Source organism: Macaca nemestrina, chromosome 10 (assembly GCF_043159975.1).
Source record: "Macaca nemestrina isolate mMacNem1 chromosome 10, mMacNem.hap1, whole genome shotgun sequence".
Lineage (NCBI taxonomy): Eukaryota > Metazoa > Chordata > Mammalia > Primates > Cercopithecidae > Macaca > Macaca nemestrina.
Genome location: NC_092134.1, coordinates 29,736,943 through 29,757,504, shown reverse-complemented (window position 1 = coordinate 29,757,504; position 20,562 = coordinate 29,736,943). Strand labels below are relative to the sequence as shown.

At 42.6% G+C, this 20,562-nt stretch overlaps 1 protein-coding gene and 1 pseudogene across 15 annotated transcripts in view; one reads left to right on the top strand and one right to left on the bottom strand.

Moving 5' to 3' along the window:
• Nucleotides 1-11,822, bottom strand: part of C10H12orf42 (chromosome 10 C12orf42 homolog) — a 193,300-nt gene extending 181,478 nt beyond the window's left edge. For 5 of the 15 annotated variants that reach the window (XM_071071229.1, XM_071071226.1, XM_071071228.1 and 2 more), the window contains exon 1: nucleotides 5,616-5,652. The gene's annotated coding sequence lies outside the window, so the exon portion shown is untranslated. Of the gene's footprint in view, nucleotides 1-5,260; nucleotides 5,284-5,615; nucleotides 5,757-5,810; nucleotides 5,946-11,259 lie in introns of those variants that run through there. The other 10 variants (XM_071071231.1, XM_071071230.1, XM_071071227.1 and 7 more) reach the window with 7 other exon arrangements.
• A 1,781-nt stretch (nucleotides 11,823-13,603) lies between these two features.
• Nucleotides 13,604-16,196, top strand: LOC139356527 (glutaryl-CoA dehydrogenase, mitochondrial pseudogene; annotated as a pseudogene).
• The last annotated feature ends 4,366 nt before the right edge of the window (nucleotides 16,197-20,562 follow it).

Sequence of the window (20,562 nt, the reverse complement as noted above, 5' to 3'; positions counted from 1 at the left end):
ATCTTCTGTATTGCCATTAAAATTTAAATCTTAGTCTCTGACATTTAGAAGAAATCCTTTAAGTTCTGGCATTCTGTTATTTCTCAGGATTTCTACCTTTACACCAGCTCATAAATGCACCTTACAATGTTTTAAAAATATTTTATCCAGTGTTTAGTCAATTTAGAGAGCCATATAGGATAACTTGTATGAAATTCTCTTAAAAATACAAAATCCCCCATTTTATTGCTAACTCACCTTTATTAATTTTTTAAATTATTGAATTTTGTATTTATTTGGTATTGAATCAGTTTATTCAATATGATTATCCATTGATTTTATTTTCACATATCAGTGAGCAATATTATTTGCAATTAGTGATCTTTTTCTTCTTTTCTTTTCAACGACTATACCACTCATTTCTGTTTTACATCTTATTTAATTTTCTAGAATTTTTAGAACAATCAAAAACAATAATGGCATGATAGGTCTCCTTGTCTTATTTGTAATTTTAATTTTAAAGTCTTCTAGTGTTTTTCATTAAGTATGATAATTGCTTTCATATTAAAATAGTTTATTATGTTAAATAAGTATCTGTTTCTAATTTACAAAATATTGTAAGAAGCAGTTTTATCATATATTTGGTATTTAATAGGATTCCCATATGATTTTTATTGTTTACCATATTATTGTTATATATTCCTAGAATTCCTAAAATTAAACCATCCTGAAATAATACCTACTGGGTAGCAGTATATCTTACACTGATGAATTAAATGTGTGCATGGGGTTTTTCAAACATTAGCATCTACATGCATGCATAAAATTGTTGATTTTGTTTTATTGTACTCTTAGTCCAGTTTGGCAATCACATAAATTAGAAAAATTTCACCAGTGTTTATGTATTAAATTTCTATAATGTGGAACTTCTTTTTCCTTAAAACATTGAAAGAACTAACTTGTAAAACTATCTGGGCTTAGAACTTTTTTGGGAGTTAACTATTTGAAAGCATTTTTCATCTTTGTCATTACTATTGTTCCAGTCAGGTCATCCACCTCTCCTTGAGTTAATTTTAATTATTTTTCCCCCATCAATATAATAATATTTGTTAAGCTATTTTATAGTTTACCACTGAATTCTACATAGCAGTTTTTATATTTGAATCTCTATATGTGCTATAACAAGAGGAAACTCTGGTGCATCCATCCCATTTTCTTGGAATTGTAGGTATAATCACTTCTGTTGCACTCTCCAGAAAAAATATGGAAACAAACACTCCTTGCCTCAAGAGACAATTGGCGAGATTAAAGAAAGCCTTATATCTAATGGCCCAAATTTAGCAGGAGTTAAGTAATAAGGTGCCACCTTTATGCTATATTGTTATCTGGCTTCCTCTTTTGCTTCCCTGTGCTCAGACATGGCAGGCCTTGAGCTCCTGGTTTCTACATGGCAATCAGACTTTGTAAACCTTGGCAAATGTCAGTCACTGTTATTTCTACCCCCAGATCCTCCAATTAATTTGTGAGTTATCTTCAGTTAATTTGACTGGAGAGAATGGAAAAATTCACCCTGGCTTAAAACTCAAGCCTCATTTCTCACTTTAATCTTTATTATGGAGCCCTTTACTCAGAGAGTCATTTTAGTGGACCTCACTAAATCTGATAAGCTGATTCAAAATAGGCCTTACTCTATGAGCCAGGACTCTGAAGGGAAAAAGGAGTTCCTGATTTCCCAAACATAATGCTCAACTTGTTAGAAACTCCTTGTTTTCAATTTTTTTTTTTTTTTTTTTTTTTTTTAAGACAGAGTCTCACTTTGTTGCTCAGGCTGGAGGACAGTGGCACAATCTCAGCTCACTGCAACCTCCGCCTCCCAGGTTCACGTGATTCTCACGCTTCAGCCTCCTGAGTAGCTGGGATTACAGGCATGCGCAACTACGCCCAGCTAATTTTTGTATTTTTCAGTGGAGACGGGGTTTTACCCCGTTAGCCAGGCTGGTCTTGAACTCCTGAGCTCAAGTGATCCACCTGCCTCAGCCTCCCAGAGTGCTGGGATTACAGGGGTGAGCTACCATACTCGGCCACCATTCTTAATTTTACGTGTTTGTAGTTCACATAAACACATAAATTCATTACCCAGCAATTTGCATGTTGTTTCACAGTCTGAAATAGGAGATTCAGTCTGGGTCAAAAGCAATTGTAAAGACCTCAACTGCCTGACTTTACAGGTCTTCGTCCTAATGTTCCTCTAGTCACATGGCATATCTTCTTTCCATAAACTTGCTCCTTTCTGCTAGCTTCTTTAGCCTTTAACAAAAATTTCCTCTCCCTCAACTGTGTTTCATAGACTTCTACTTATTCATGGCATTCATTTGATCATAATCTTTAATGGTTCTTTCTCCAGCTCATGACTTTTCAATCCCTTCCCTGATGCAAACTGCCAGATTATCTCAGTATTTCCAGTTCAGACTCAGGAAGTGGAAAATCTTACAAGCCCAGCTCATCCCTTCATCCCATGCCACATCATAGATCCCAAGAAGCTTAGGAAAGGATGAGGGCATAGGGCAAGTCAAGTGTCTGTCTCCAGGCCTACCATCTCCTTTTGGCCACCTCAAAAATAGCTCAAAATTAACACGTCGAATTATTGATCCACACCTCCATCTTTATTCTCTTCCCCATCTCTGCAATGTACACCATGATCTGCCAAGTGTGCTACCGTCAGTTCTTCCCTTTCCCTCATCACCCCATGCAAGCAATCTCATCCATCAACTCTCATCAGTTCTTTCTCTAAAGCAGATACTAAATCCATCTTCATCTCCATTAACACCACCTTGATCCAGGATACTGCTGTTTCTTGTCTGAATTACTACAACAGCCTTTTAACAGCTTCCTAACCACTTGTTGCACTTTCTATTATTTCCATCATTCAATCCATATTCTACACAGCAGAGGTAATGATCATAAAATATAAATTCAGTCACATAGGTCCCTCAAAATCCTTCAGTAGCCTCCTATTTCTCTTAGAATGAAATCCAGTCTTTTCCCACATCTGATACAGCTTTCAGCGATCTGATTCTGGCTAATCTCTCAAACCTCATCTTGCAGTATTCTCCCCACACTGGCAATGTTCCAGTCACACCAGCCTTGCTTCAGTGACTCAGGATCCCTGAAGTTCTTTTCTGCCTCAGGGTCTTTGCACATGCCTCTGCTTGCTTGGTGTTCCCGTGCTTTCTCACTTGCTTTAGGTCCCAGCTGAAATGTGATTTCCTCAGAAAGGGCTTGGCCACCCTAAACGAAAGGGAATCTCCCCCAACTTGTAGCTCTTTATTTTACCCCCTTATGTCTTCATATTTTTGCCCTCCTCCTCTCTAAATTATTGGGGGGAAAAACTTCAAAGAACACAAAAAAAGCAAAAGCCAAAAGGAGAGTCCAAAAAAAAACCTTAAAGATAAGAAAAATGAAAAAAAGACAAGAAATTAAGAGGAAATAGGCATGAAAGTATTAGCATTTATGAAAAATAAGTTCATAAAATTTTTAAATACATGTAAATGTTATACAACCCTAAAGCAAACATTCTTACTACTTATTTCTAACTCTTAGAGAATGATTTCTAACTTCACCTTCAAGATAAGTCATCTTTCTTTGAATTCCAGTAAGTACAATATTCACTAGTGTAAGAACTTACCAAAATGAAGGCTCGAAATGAGTTAGAAGCATTTGAAAAAGTCATTATGAGCCCCTAGAAGAGTCTAATGCTTCTTTTCTCATTGTAAGTTTGCATAGCAAGGATCTAAGACAAGTTTTAAAATAAAACAACCCTCTCTTAGGGCCATGGGTACATGAGGCATCATTTATCCACAATAGCCTGGCCCTCTCGCCTCCCTTTGTCCTCTGCAATGCCTCTTTGTAAATCACAGGTGTTTGTGGGCATAAAGCCCATCAGAAGGGAGTTTATTGTGAAGAGTTCTTTCTTTGCCACTTGTTCTAAACCTGTTCAGAGAGTGCTCCATGCCTTAGACGAAATCTCCATAAAAATCAAGAAACAAGAAGTTTTCTGTACGTCTGTACAACAGCCACACTATGACATTAGTTTCGACAGCTCTCTGACCCTGTATTGTCCCAACTTTATTCACCAGTCTCTTTTTCTCTTTGTCTCTCCATTCCTTTTTTTAAGGCTTTATTGGCATTTTTTTTATCTACTGTAAAATAAAAAGGAGGAGGATGGGTGGGGCTTTTTTTAAGCACACTATGTGGCAGATAAAAAAAAAAAAAAACACTATCTGCAGTTACTGTAGTAATGGTTTCAAAAAACACCTGCAAATCAAAGAAAGACACCACGGCAGTGTCTTCAGATTTTTTTTTTCCTCTTCTTCTCTTAAAGTTCCTTCTTGGCCATTATAGAGTAGGCCCGGCAATGAATTTATGTGACAGCTATGAAGTTACTATTAAAATTGTGAATAGTGCCTAGCAGTTTTCATGCCCTTAGTATAAGATCGCCTCAATTTGCCACACAGCGGTGAATAGGGTAAAGAAGGGAGGGGGTGTCGAATGAATGGGAGGAGGAGGTTATGTGAATGGGAGGGTTTCCCGGGAGGGGGCAGCACAGTTTTCATAGGAGGAAGAGTGATTTATTTTTGAAATTCCAGAAAGGAAGACCAAAAGAAGCTGCCTAAAAGATCCTGAAGTGCGGGGTGGGGGGGATGTGAGATAAATAATATGTCTACACACATTTAGCAAGTGTCAAGGCCAGCTCTAGAAGTAGGGACAGGGTGGGGGCGGCGGTGGTAAATCCATTCCTCTGGTCTTCCAAGATTCAATATTAAATGCCAGCAGGGAGCAGATGTGGGCAGGGGCTGCAGAATAGGGGTAAGGAGCACGGAAGGAGGGGTTAAGCGTTTATCTCAATGGAAATTAACCACTTGGGGGGAATTAGAAGAGAGCTGGAGCGGGCGGGGAAGGTGGGGGGAGAAGCAGGACAGGGAGATTGTCTCTCCGTGTAGAGAGGAACTTTCCTGGTGCCGAGATCTGGGGAGGGCATTCAGTGAAATGAGGTGAGTAGGGCTGCAAAGAGCAAGGCGGGGTGTGCCCTCCACCGCCCCCCACCGCTCCGCCCGGCCCCTCCCCTTGCCCAGCCCCTCCCCCACCCCCCCTTCCCGTATTAGCATGCGGGCAGCGGCGAGGCGGCCGGGCGGGGAGGGCGGCGGTGGCATCGCCGCGCGGGGCGCATTGTGGGCCGCGCTCGCCTCCGCGGGGGACCATCTGCTCGCTGTCAATGCATCACCTGCTCGTCTGGGCCGTCGCCGGGGCAACGGGGGGCGGGAGATTAAGGAGCGTGTGCGTCTGGGTCCGGGCCGAGGCGGCAGGGTGGGGGTGGGGGTTGGGGTGGGGGTTGGGGTGGGGGTTGGGGCGGGGGCGGAGCGCTCCTCGGCCCCCCCAGGCCCCTGCCCCGGGTCGACCCGCTCAGAGGACCGGCGACCACTGAGACGGGTTCCGCTGCTAGCCGCCACTCCTTGGCCTTTGCTCCCGTGCTGCCTGTTTTCGCCGGCGCGGCTGGAGTCCCGGGGAGCGGCAGAGAGCAAACGGTCCGGCCCTGCCTCACCCTGCTAGGGGTCGAGTCCCGCGCTCCCCGCGTCTACCTGGAGCTGCAGGGTCCCTGTCCGGCCGCGCTGCCCGCAGCCTCCTCCACGGGAGCTGGCGCACTTGGCTGGGTCCTGGGGACGCGGCACAGCGCGGTTCCAAGCGCCCCGCGGTCGCCAGGCAACCACAATGGGGCCTTCTTGCCGTGAGACCCTCTCCCGGCCTGTCACCAAAGTCACAGAAAACTTTCACACCTCTCATCTGACACGGTGGCCTGTGCACGACGCCAAGCACTGGAGAAGCCTTCCACATCAGAATATGAGTGGCACTTGTTCTGGGGGCCGGCAGGGGGGTCCCGATGTTTATCAAACGGGTTGATTTTCCACGGAGGGGGTAGTTCTGGAGGTAGTAGTCCCAGAAATCCTGTAATTCCCCCTTCCACCTACTCATCTTCCTGGAATTGTAAACGATTTTGAATAGAGGAGAAGCGCATCCAGGAGTAAAGCAGCCAACAGCAGGGGGCAGAGCAAGGCTGTAGACTACAGTGGCCATTAGGGGACACTATTAATCCAAAGTCATGCTATTTGGTTTAGAAACTTTTGACAAATTTTACTCTCTGCTCTTCCCAATCTCTATCCCTACCTCCGGCGGGTCAAGGACATTTAGCTGCACCAACAAAGGTCGTACTCATCTGCCTGAGGAGTCCACACACTTCAACAAAGGGCTGGTTAACACCCCCTAATTCCTGCCCATAAGCTATCCATAGACTGCACAGAACCAAAGAGTTAAGTCTTCATCACAATTCGTAATATATAAATATTTTTTCTGGGTTACCTAATTACTGGACACTCTTCTGCAGAATCACAGGACCAGCAGAAAGTGGACATTCACACCTGAGTCCCAGGATGGACACCCCCCCACACACACACCCACATCTAAAATATTGTATTTCTAGCCAGGAAAGAAAGAAAAAAAAAACCCTGCTTGTTTTTAAAGACTCTGAGTCCTGTTAGATCTCATTCAAAGGTCTAGCAACTCTTGGGAAGCCAACAGCCTTTCTCTGACTTAACTTAGCAATTCAAACCCATTTTCTGCATTTCTTTCTTTAAAAAAAAAAAAAAGTTTGTGCTGTTGACCCTATGTTCATCTTTTCCACCTAAAATCTCGTGATCATCGAGTAAAATTTCTCTCATCCTTTTATAATTTCTAGGTAGAAACACCATGAATCAGGCTAATTTTATGATTAAAATGCGGTTTTTTTAATTTACTGTGACCACACAGAAAATGACAGTTCCACTAATGTATCATTTTCTTTTTATCATTTGTATGTAAGAGAGAAAAGTTAACTATCAAAATATCCATAGCTTTGACATAATAGATGAAGGGGAAAAGGTTTATACGTATAAACTTACTCCAAAGATAAAATTCTACCCATCCTTTTACTTTAATTAATGACTTCCATAACTTAAAGTTGAGAGTTCTGAGAAGACGTGCCCATCGATCTACAAGGTACTCCTAAATACATAGAATCATGGCATCATTCCAACTTACAGAAGGGATGAGCTGAGTCCAACCCTCTTATGTATAGATAAGGTAGCGAGCCCCAAAATGGTAAGACTGGCCCAAGACTGTACTGCTAGTGGCCAGAGATGCCCAGTGCTCTCTTAATCCCAACAACATCACAGAGGTACAGCTTTGCACACCAAAAACACCTGAAAATGCCCTTTGTCTATTCTGTTACCATTCCTACAGCTGCTGGCTTCACTACAGAAATGAGAACTCTTCATCAATTTCAGCAAACAATCCTTGGGTACCTACCATGTATCAGGCAAAATAGACAAAGATCCCCATCCCTGTAGAGCTCATTCTTTTGTGGTGCAAACAGATTTTAAAAGAAAGAAAAGGCTGGGCGCAGTGGCTCACGCCTGTAATCTGAACACTTTGGGAGGCTGAGGCAGACGGATCACTAGGTCTGGAGATCGAGACCATCCTGGCTAACATGGTGAAACCCGTCTCTACTAAAAAACATACAAAAAATTAGCCGGGCATGGTGGCACACACCTGTAGTCCCAGCTACTCAGGAGGCTGAGGCACGAGAATTGCTTGAACCTGGGAGGTGGAGTTTGCAGTGAACCGAGATGGTGCCACTTCACTCCAGCCTAGGTGACAGAGCGACACACTGGAAAGAAAAGAAAAGAAAAGAAAAGAAAAGAAAAGAAAAGAAAAGAAAAGAAAAGAAAAGAAAAGAAAAGAAAAGAAAAGAAAAGAAAAGAAAAGAAGGAAGGAAGGAAGGAAGGAAGGAAGGAAGGAAGGAAGGAAGGAAGGAAGGAAGGAAGGAAGGAAGGAAAAGAAGGAAGGAAGGAAGGAAGGAAGGAGAGAGAGAGAGAAAGAAAGAAAGAAAGAAAGAAAGAAAGAAAGAAAGAAAGAAAGAAAGAAAGAAAGAAAGAAAGAAAGGAAAAGAAAAGAAAGAGAAAGAAAGAGAGAGAGAAAGAAAGAAAGGAAGAAAGGAGGTAAGGAAGGGAAGGAAGGGAAGGAAGGAAAGGAAGGAAAGGACGGAAAGGACTGAAAGGACGGAAAGGAAGGACGGAAAGAAAGGAAGGAAAGGAAGGAAGGAAAGGAGGGAGGGAGGGAGGGAAGGAAGGAAGGAAGGAAAAAGAAAAGAAAGAAAGAAGGAAAGAAAGAAAGAAAGGGGGGGAGGGAGGGAGGGAGGGAGAACTATTCATTTATTGAACATCTAATCAGCTAATATGAGAGGGAAAATATATTTACAAATAAGATATGGATGTCAACCTTAAAAACAGAAGAGCATACATGATAATCAGAACAATGCAATCAACTAGAAAATATTATCAATATGACAAAGTATCATGAAGTACAGAGGAGACATCAGGTAGTTTTGCCTGGGCAATGTAATAGAGAAGATGTCATAAATTCGGCTATATAATAGCAGTCCCTGACACCTAAACAGGGTATGGCACATAGCAGATGCTCAATAAATAGTTGTTGGATGAATGCATGAATGAACAAATGAATAATGCATTTTCCAAATAGGCAAAAGGAGGAAGATATTCCAGGCAAAGATATCACAGAATATGAAAATGTGGTACATATATAAGATGGATATTGTATGTACCTGAAGATATTCCAGGCAAAGTATCACAGTATATGAAAATGTGGTACATATATACTATGGGATATTAGACATAAAAAGAAAATTTCCCCACTTGTGACAACGTGGATGAGTCTAGAGGGCATTAGGTTAAACAAACCAGCCACAGAAGGACACACACTGCATGATCTCACTTATATATGGAATATTAAAAAGTCTAACTCAACCCAAATGCCCATCAATGACAGACTGGATAAAGAAAATGTGGTACATATACACCATGGAATACTATGCAGCCATAAAAAGGAACAAGATCATGGCCTTTGCAGGTACATGGATGGAGCTGGAAGCCATTATCCTCAGCAAACTAACACTAGAACAGAAAACACTGCATGTTCTCACTTATAAATGGAAGCTGAACAATGAGAACACATGGACACAGGGAGGGAAACAACACACACTGGGGCCTGTTGGGGGGATGGGTGGGGGGAGGGACAGCATTAGGAAAAATAGCTAATGCATGCTCAGCTTAATACCTCGGTGATGGGTTGATAGATGCAGCAAACCACCGTGGCACACATTTACCTATGTAACAAACCTGCACATCCTGCACATGTACCCCAGAACTTAAAATAAAAAATAATTTTAAAAAAAAGTCTTAACTCACACAAGCAGAGGGTAGAATGGTAGTTACTACAGGATGGGGAGTGAGGAGGATGGGGAGTGAGGGAAATGGGGAGATGTTAGTCAAAGGGGATAAACTTTCAGTTATAAGATAAGTAAGTTCTGGTGATCTAATATACATCATGCTGACTAAAATTAATAGTGCTGTATTACATACTTGAAATATGCTAAGACAGTTCTCACCACCACACACCAAAAATGGTAATTATATGAGGTGATGGATGTCCTCATTAGCTTGATTGTCATCATTTCACAACGTAGACGTATATCAAATCATTACATTGTACACCTCAAATGTATAAAGTTTTTATTTGTCAATTATACCACACCAAATCTGGGCAAAATTTTTTTGAGGAAAGATATCACAGTATGAACAAAGGTTTAGGGGCATCTGTATTTAAGGAGTGATGAGTGAGCCATGAACTGTGAGCAAAACAAAACAATAGAGAAGAAAAAAGGAAGATGGCACACTGTCTTGGAGGTATGTTGAGAAGGGATTTGACTACCATGCCAAGAATGTGGATTTTGTCCTGAGGACCAATAGTTTTTCAACAGCAGCACACTTGTTTTTAAGCAGAATCTCGTAAGAAACCCAATAGGATAAAACTGATCCATATAGAGCTGTCCTAATAGAAGCAGGGATAGGCCCCCTGCCCACAATCTCACCATCCAGGCATGGCTGGGGACTCTATATTGTCCCTTGAAATACTGTTTGAACATCAATATAACTGGCAATGAGTCATCTTTGAACATTATCAGACATAAGAATGTGAGTTTGGAAGGAAAAGAGAAGTCAGGAAGAGCAGTTAGAATGTCATTGAAATTGTCCAAGCACAAAATAATGAGAACTTAAATTAGATCAGTAACATTCATAGTGAAATGGAAATATAAAGAGATTTCAAAAATAGAATCCTTCATATACATGGTCATCCTGCTGCAGAAAAAATAATTTTACCTCTGGTACATCTAAGTTTGGATATCTTTTTAAATGAAATTTATTATAAACTTCAGCCTTTTAACTGTTACTATGGCTAACACATTCTCACACTTGCAAAAGTTTATGAAAAAACACAAATTCCTTTGCAGCAAACTGCTTAAATGATGGTTCATATGTCAGAGTATGGATTTTGGGATCCTGAGAAAAGCCAATGGAAGCTATAGAAAGATAGCAAAAAGTGAAGCATGTTTGAAAGATATCTAATACTCCTTTCATTTACTAACCTGGCATACCAATTTTTGAGCAATGATCAAAACCATCATGACCCTTTCCCTACACTCCCTCAAATGTAAGCATTCAAGCTTTTTCTTAAAAGTTACATAAAATTATTCATTACCCACTTACAATTCGTTACAATTGCCCAGTAAAAGCTCCTCCTGGGTAGAAGGTTTGTGACTTAAGGAATTCATGACACTCCTGGATTAGGTAAAACGAAGATATGCTCACACAAATAAGCTAATAAGAGAGGCAGCAAAAGAGAACTGGGAAGCCAGAGAAATCCACATGATGAAGATACCTGGCATTTAGCCAAAAGTAAAAACTATAAATAATAATCAGATGAGAATCAGTGTCACTTTACTGCAAGAATGTTCTGTAATTAAAAGGGTAGGTATTGTGTTGTGCATGTTAGCACAATTGCCGCCAATAATATTGGATGCCAGTAGCTCCCGATTACTGCAAAGAGCACAGATTCCTAAGGATGTCGCTTAGCAGAAAGTTTACTAAATATCAACTGTTTATGTCAACTTCAAGTGATACTGCAAAGTAAAGGAAGAAGAAATATCAGGTTTCAATATTGTGTTCCTGTCTTTAGAAGACAAGAAAAGGCAAGAAAAGAAACCTTCCTTGGACATCTATTATAAGCCAGGCATTTGCTAGGCGCTTTCCAGACATAATGTCTTTGAATCCTTACCTCAATCCTGCAGAAGAGGTGTCATCATAATCACATTTCAAAGATGCAGCTATTCCAAAGTTGGCTTTGTCATCCAAGATGTGGCTGTTGTTGTGCATGTCTGAAGTGGAGCAGAGGTGACATGTCCCTGAAGTTGATAAAGTCACAAGATTGTGAGACTGCAGTGCTTCATGGATCATCCCTGTGGGTCGATGGGCCTTGGAGTGGATGAAAGGCATGGGAGGGAGATACCGAAGCTCTCATTTGGGTAAATCAGCAGTAAATCTACTCAGTGGTCAGGCAAAGGAGGTTTGGGCAACATACTGGGAGTGTCAAAAAAAAAAAGGGAGGATAATTGAAAATCAGAGTAGCAATGGTTGGAAGAGGCAAAAGGAGACAAAAGTGTCCCGTTCCCTTTCTTTCCTCTATTCCTAGACATAGGGATGAGAGATGATGAACAGCCTCCACTACTGAAGGGTGCTAAATGGTAAATACTCCCACTATGGTGGATTTCAAGCTCTCATGATGTTAGTGAGCGCAGAGTTGGGAAAAGATGTGCACAATCAGCTCTGATGATCCAGTGCCAGTTAACGCCAGCACAGTACTGCCCTTTCCCATGTCATAGCTTCCCGTCGCTTCTTCCCACCTGTTCTTGCTCAAAGATAAAGCTGTTAAGTTGTGCAGACTGTGCACATTGCGCAACTCTAGTGTTGTCATTTTCATCACAGCCGTCATTGACATATATAATTTAATATGACAATTTTCCGTTAGAAAGCTGTGTAGAGCAAAGGAGACCCTTTCCTAATTTGCACAAAAGCACCATTTGGGTTGGTTTTCATGCTGCTCAAAGACCACATGCTGGAAGTCACAAGCAAAATTCAGCCCACAGACATTTTTTCTTTAACTCACATTGGGTTTTTAAAAAGACATTTTTTTAAACTAGCTTGCCAACATTTAAAAGTCAGGAAACCAAAATCCAAATTACTAAATTATCTTGGAAAAATCAAAGCAAGCTGCACTACATTGAAAGCAATAACAAAGAAAGTACCTATGCCTAGATCAAGGTAGGCATTCAAAAGATGTCAGGATCCTTCAGCCCACCCTGGCTAATGTTTTGTACTCACCTTTTTTATCATTATATCCTGGAAGCCACATCATCTGGACTCTATGTTCCTCTGTGGCTCCTCCCTTAGCTGCTGTCAGTTTCTAGAACAATCTTTGCACCTCAGGGCTTTGCACTTGCCCATCTTCTTCCTGAAACACTCCACCCTCCACCCCCTTCACTGGTCCAACTCCCACTCATCCTTCCATTTCAGTTCAGATGTCATCTCCACCATCAGCTTTCAACAAGACTCCCAAGTACCTCCAACTCACGGCATGCTCCATGGAGCAGTCAGAGTGATCTTTTTAAAAAATAAAGCAGATCATGGCACAGCACAATTGTCATGAAATGCAAGCTCCTTCAGCTGGCCCTTAAGGAATGGTGTCGTTTGGACACTGTCCCCATCCCTCAGTTACACTGTTTCCCTATTTCCTTTACAAACACACCTCCCATGTGCCTGCCTTTGCTCTTGCCACTCCCTTTGCAGGAACACTTTTTCCCAGGTTTTCATAGCACCTACACCTTGTTAACATTCTGGTCTCAGCACAAACCAACTGCAAATCCTCAGAGAAGCCTTTTCTACCCACCCATGCAAAATAGCAGCCCTGCCTGCTGCCAGCCTCACTTCAATGACTCTCCATCACATCCCTTGATTACATATCCCAGATATACCCCAGACCTCCAAGTCAGACTTTCTAGTGGTGGGACCTGCCAATCTTTCCTTTTATTAAGCTACCCTTGGGGATTCTGATATGCAACCAATTTAGGAACCCCCAGTCTGTGGTATAATGGGAAAGGAAAGAATGGTAGGCATGTTGAGTTGTGCTGCGGTTCACAGCAAATGTTTTGCTCCCCGTGAGTTTTGATAGTCCAATATTACAGTGATATAGGATACTACAAACCCACTGTAATTTTGCAGCAATAAATTACTGTCATTCCTTTTCTTGTTTACAATGCCACCTGAAACCTCAGTCAACAAAATTGTGGATAGTCTGTTAGAGCCAAAAATTCCTCCAACTTCTTCGTAGAATAGTTATGATCATACTAGCGAGAGGACTAAGTGAAGAATGGACAGCTAAAGGATTCGACAAATTAATAGGTTGAAGGAATACGGACACATCTTTTTAAGCCAGGAATCTGTGGGTGCTTACAAATCTTTGGGAAAATACCCACTGTCACCAAGAAATTTAAGATTAAAATATGTGGTGAACTGGGAGGTACCAGGTCGGGAGGGTGCAGGGGCCAGGGCCAAGGCTGGGAGCGACTCCATTCTGGCACCCCAGCTCCACCAGGTCACAGTCCTCACTCTGCCCCCTTGCCCACTGCTCACATGGTCCTGAGAGGCGTCTCTGTAGGGCTACTGAGCCCGCAGACCTGGCCTGCGCATTCTGCACTCATGGGTCTCAAGACCAAGAAAGATGGGAGGACACAGAGCTGACCGGCCAAGTATAAGGACTCTGGTTGCACTGTGCATCTGCAGCCCCTGCCCAACTGTCTGCCTGCCCCAGGTGGACTCTGTCCCAGAATCCAAGGGCTACCTGAGCAGCATGACAGGGTCATGCCCAGGGTCAGAGGCACTGAGGCACCTTGCATCCCGAGTGTAACTGGCAGGACCCGCTGGTGCTGCAGGAGCAGATGAGGGCAGATGAGATCCTCATCAGGGACACCTTCCACACCTACCACCAGCAGTGACTCATGCCTGGCATCCTGCTGGCCAATCGCATTGAAGTTTTTCACGGGGAGGACCATATAGCAGCTCTGGGAGCTGGGTGTACCAGGCCCCACCATCAAAGGATATGGCTGTACTGGGGTCTCATGTGTGGTCTTTGCACTTCTGGTCTGAAAACTGGAGTGGGTGGACAGTGGCTACAGGTCGGCGACAAGTGTCTAGTCCTCCCTTGTCATGCACCCTATCTACACCTACGTCAGTGAGGAGCAGTGGCAGAAGTATTAGGTTGGTGCAAAAGTAATTGTGCTTTTTACCATTACTTTTAATGACAAAAACTGCAATTATGTTTGCAGCAACCTATACCTGCCCCCTGCTGGCCAAGGGGGAGCTCCTGGGCTACTTCAGGCTCACAGAGCCCGACTGCAGAAGTGACCCCAGCAGCATGGAGATCAGAACCTGCCACAACCCCTGGAATAAGAGCTCCACCCTCAATGGGACCACCCTGATCCAATGGGACCTGAATCACCACCAGGATCCAATGAGACCTTGGTCACCACCTCACCTGTGGCCAACCTGTTTGTAGTGCAGGCTGGAAGATGGCTACCTTTGGGGCTTCCTGTCAGAGAAGGGGATGTGGGGTCTCTTGGCCTCCAAGATTGAGGGCAAGTTCTCCCTGCGGGCCTCTGCCATGGGCATGATCATCGTGGACAGCACAGAGGTGGAGGACGTGCTGCTCAGTGCAGGCAGCCTGGAGGGTTCCTTTGGCTACCTGAACAACGCCAGATCTGGTATCATGTGGGGCGTGCTTGGAGCTGCCGAGTCTTGTCTGCTTGTGGCCAGGCAGTACACCCTGCACAGGATCCAGTTCGGTGTCCTGTTGTTCAGGCACCAGCTGATTCAGAAGTTGGAGAACATGCTCACTGAGGTCACGCTGGGCCACTCCATGCCTGCCTGCAGCACGGCCACTTGAAGAATCAGGGCAACGCATCCCCAGGACAGGTCTCTCTGCTAAAGAGGAATAACTATGAAAAAAGCCTGGACGTTGCCTGCCAGGCCTGAGACATGCTGGGGGGCACTGGGGTTTCTGATGACTATCATATGTTCCAGCACATCAGGAACTCAGAGGCCACGAAAACCTGCGAGGGTACGCATGACATGAGCACCCTGATCCTGGAAAGAGCTGTCACAGGAATCCAGGAATTCATAGCTGGCAAGTGAGCCCATCCAGCCAGGGGCCTAAAGCTCTCAAACCCCCTCCCAGAGACAGGCCTGGCTGGACCGTGGGAATGCTGTGTTCTGAGCTTAGGAAGGAAGCTAGCGGATGGAGTGGGAAGTGACAGACACTGATTTTAAAATATCAGAATTTCCCTTCTGAAGTTGTTCAGATGTGTTCCTTAAAAAGAAGATGGAATTCTCTGTAGAGTTTCTCAATCCACTTTTAACTATGGATGAGAACAGACTCCATTTACCTTGGAATAGAAACTTCTATTGAGAGAAGACATTGAAGCAACTTCCTGGAGACCCCCTTGGTCTCTGCCTGAGCAGACCCCCCCTTACATCAAGGGTTCACTGTGCACCCTCCGACCCTCCCATCCGGGGGTAGTGCCTTATGCTGGACGTTGAAGCAGAATAAGGGAGAGGAAAATAAGAAGGCTGCATGTCTGACCCCACAGTGTTGGGCTGCATTGACTGGTAACCACCTGAGAAGTAGTTTCAGTCATAGGAGAAATGAACACATCTGAGTGCTCTGAGTCACTGGGACGTGGTAGGGACCATGTTGACTGGTAACCACCTGAGAAGTAGTTTCAGCCACAGGAAAAATGAACACATCTGAGTGCTATGAGTCACTGGGATGTGGTGGTCTGGCCCACGTCTGAGTCTTAGGCTCTGCTGTAATAAATAAACCCAGGTTAGCACTGCCCAGGCCCCTGGGGGGCATATACCAGGGATGCAGGGCTCAGGGCTGCGGAAGGACCAGCAGGGGTGCAGGGGATTTTGTTCTTTCTGTCACCACACAGCTGATCACATGATGGTGAGAAATGACAGTGGTCTGGCTTCTCCGCTTGGACACACCATGTTACAGGGGGTCACAAATGAGATGGCAAGAGCACCACAGGCCTTGCGGGGACTGTGGCCTTGTGCAGTCAGGGCTGGCTGCCTGGTTTCTGTTCACATTTACTCTCAGCTAGGCCATCCCTAGTTCCTCAGGCAGAGCCCCCAAGTGAGTTTGCTCAGGCGGGATACCTCAGGCCGGATGCACAGGTCTGTGTACACAGTCTCCTTCTGTGGCCAACTTGGTTGAGCTCTGTTTTCAAATGGCTGATCTTTGCCACTTTCTGAGTGAACCCCTGGAGCTTTTCCTGGATGATCCTGATGTGATAATAATAAAGCTGATAGATCCTCTCCTCTAACTGCTCTGTCAGATCCAAAACTTTTCAAATAAGACACATTATTGGAAAATCAAATAAGAGGTATCACCAGCCATTTATTCTAAGTGGATCTGAAATTTCTGCAATTTATCTTATAAAATGCTAAAACAAACAAACAACGCCCCCCCACGCAACCCCCCACCCCCCGCCACACACTCACACACACACACACAAAACAACTCCAGTGCAGTCACTGGGGAGTTAAATTTTTTTAAGAGATCAAAATATATAAAGTCATTTGCCACATAGTGATGTTTTGGTCAATATTGGGTTGTATATGCTATGATGGTCTTGTAAGATTATAATATAATATCATAATTTTATTGTACCTTTTCTTTGTTTAGATATGCTTAGATACACAAATACCATTGTGTCACAATTGCCTACAGTATTCCGCAGAGTAACCTGCTGTGCAGGTTTGTACCCTAGGAGCATTAGGCTTGACCATCTAAGTTTGTGTAAGTACATTCTATGATGTTCAGACAATGACAAAGTTGCTTCACTTCACATTTCTCAGGAATGTTCCCATTGTAAAGTGATGCATGATTTCATACAGTATAAATTCAACTAGGTTAGAAAGAAAGTACATAAAACAGGGGCTAGAAGAGTCATGCAACAAAGTGGTCTCTGGGTGATGTATCAAATGCATGTTTTTATATATATATTTTTTTTTTTACTGCGTTATGCATTTCTCTACTTTCTACATTTTCTATGATGTACCAGGGTATGTACCAAAATGGATTGGGCAGGGGGGCATAAAAGTGGAAAATAGGTTGGGCACAGTGGGTCACCCCTGTAATCTTAAAAAATCTTTTAAAAAATTGTTTTTTAAGTTGTGGGGCGTGGTGGCACACACCTGTAGTTCCAAGCTACTTAGGAGGCTGAGGTAGGAGACTCTCTTGAGCTCAGGAGTTAGAGGCTGCAGTGAGCTATAATTGCACTACTGCACCCAGCTTGGGGGACACAGTAAGACCTTGTCTCCAAAAAACTGGTGGAGTTGGGGCGGGTAATAAAGTCAACCTTTCATCGACACATGTGGAATTAGCAAGCTGTTCCATTCATGAGATCCATTATATTTGAAGAGGCATCAGGCACAACCATTAATTTAGGACTTGAGCATAACATCAGGCATTGCAAGACATAAGCTCCTGGCATGTTGAAGAACCCCAGCCCTCCCATCAGAGAATATTTGATGACTTCTGGAGGGCATGGATGTGACGATGCAAGCTGTGCCTCAACCCCGACTACCATAGCTATTCATCCCTGTGTGAAGTGAGAGGGCTGGGCATTGGATGCAGGGGAACCTGGGCCCTCAGCCTGGCTCTCTAACTTGGGCAAATCATTCATTTCCAAACGTTATCTATAAAATGAGTCCAAAATCTTATTTTCAGGATTGTTGTAAGGGTAAATTAAGATACAGGTGGTCCCCAAGTTACTATGGTTTGATTTATAATTTTTCAACTTTATAATGAGTTTATTGGGGTATAAAGTATATGTTCAACTTATGAAACAAAAAAGGTTAAAACATTTCATTGTTGTGAAAGTGTAAAAACAAGAAAAGGAATAGAAGGTGGCCATAAGATCAGCAAAATTTAATAAATTGTGTGAGTCGAAGGATTATTTTGCTGCCAAAACAAACATGAGAGCCATAGAGAAATTATTTCCCAGGAGCTTTAAAAGATTTTGAGTTTGTCTTAGCAACACTTAAGTCATTGGAGGTGTCATTTTCATGGTATACTTCCAAATTTAACATTTAAATAGGAAAAATGTTCCAAGCCAAATTTGAACACCCATAACCAATAACTGGAAATGCAATTCAGTCAATATTTGACTGACAGTGTTATAATTGTTCACACTATGGCTGAGAAGAAATGTTACCCCTCTCTGAAATGTCCCCATTTCCCCATCTAGATGTAATCTATCCTAGCACCATTTATTTATTATTTGCTTATTTATTTATTTGCTGGAAATTACAGTTACTTATAAATATGTGTGTCCTACCCTACAACTTCCTTTTTGCAACATAATATAAGATGGCCAATAACCTAAGCAAAGGAGACAGAAACACTTGTTTTCTTTTTTTTTTTTTTTTTAATTTATTTATTATTATTATACTTTAAGTTGTAGGGTACATGTGCATAACGTGCAGGTTTGTTACATATGTATACTTGTGCCTTGTTGGTGTGCTGCACCCATCAACTCGTCATTTACATCAGGTATAACTCCCAATGCAATCCCTCCCCCCTCCCCCCTCCCCCCTCCCCATGATAGGCCCCGGTGTGTGATGTTCCCCTTCCTGAGTCCAAGTGATCTCATTGTTCAGTTCCCACCTATGAGTGAGAACATGCGGTGTTTGGTTTTCTGTTCTTGTGATAGTTTGCTAAGAATGATGGTTTCCAGCTGCATCCATGTCCCTACAAAGGACACAAACTCATCCTTTTTTATCGCTGCATAGTATTCCATGGTGTATATGTGCCACATTTTCTTAATCCAATCTGTTACTGATGGACATTTGGGTTGATTCCAAGACTTTGCTATTGTGAATAGTGCCGCAATAAACATACGTGTGCATGTGTCTTTATAGCAGCATAATTTATAATCCTTTGGTTATATACCCAGTAATGGGATGGCTGGGTCATATGGTACATCTAGTTCTAGATCCTTGAGGAATCGCCATACTGTTTTCCATAATGGTTGAACTAGTTTACAATCCCACCAACAGTGTAAAAGTGTTCCTACTTCTCCACATCCTCTCCAGCACCTGTTGTTTCCTGACTTTTTAATGATCGCCATTCTAACTGGTGTGAGATGGTATCTCATTGTGGTTTTGATTTGCATTTCTCTGATGGCCAGTGATGATGAGCATTTTTTCATGTGTCTGTTGGCTGTATGAATGTCTTCTTTTGAGAAATGTCTGTTCATATCCTTTGCCCACTTTTTGATGGGGTTGTTTGTTTTTTTCTTGTAAATTTGTTTGAGTTCTTTGTAGTTCTGGATATTAGCCCTTTGTCAGATGAGTAGATTGCAAAAATTTTCTCCCATTCTGTAGGTTGCCTGTTCACTCTGATGGTAGTTTCTTTTGCTGTGCAGAAGCTCTTTAGTTTAATGAGATCCCATTTGTCAATTTTGGCTTTTGCTGCTGTTGCTTTTGGTGTTTTAGACATGAAGTCTTTGCCCATGCCTATGTCCTGAATGGTACTACCTAGGTTTTCCTCTAGGGTTTTTATGGTATTAGGTCTAACATTTAAGTCTCTAATCCATCTTGAATTAATTTTCGTATAAGGAGTAAGGAAAGGATCCAGTTTCAGCTTTCTACTTATGGCTAGCCAATTTTCCCAGCACCATTTATTAAATAGGGAATCCTTTCCCCATTTCTTGTTTCTCTCAGGTTTGTCAAAGATCAGATGGCTGTAGATGTGTGGTATTATTTCTGAGGACTCTGTTCTGTTCCATTGGTCTATATCTCTGTTTTGGTACCAGTACCATGCTGTTTTGGTTACTGTAGCCTTGTAGTATAGTTTGAAGTCAGGTAGCGTGATGTCTCCAGCTTTGTTCTTTTGACTTAGGATTGTCTTGGAGATGCGGGCTCTTTTTTGGTTCCATATGAACTTTAAAGCAGTTTTTTCCAATTCTGTGAAGAAACTCGTTGGTAGCTTGATGGGGATGGCATTGAATCTATAAATTACCTTGGGCAGTATGGCCATTTTCACGATATTGATTCTTCCTATCCATGAGCATGGTATGTTCTTCCATTTGTTTGTGTCCTCTTTGATTTCACTGAGCAGTGGTTTGTAGTTCTCCTTGAAGAGGTCCTTTACATCCCTTGTAAGTTGGATTCCTAGGTATTTTATTCTCTTTGAAGCAATTGTGAATGGAAGTTCATTCCTGATTTGGCTCTCTGTTTGTCTGTTACTGGTGTATAAGAATGCTTGTGATTTTTGCACATTAATTTTGTATCCTGAGACTTTGCTGAAGTTGCTTATCAGCTTAAGGAGATTTTGGGCTGAGACAATGGGGTTTTCTAAATATACAATCATGTCATCTGCAAACAGGGACAGTTTGACTTCTTCTTTTCCTAACTGAATACCCTTGATTTCTTTCTCTTGCCTAATTGCCCTAGCCAG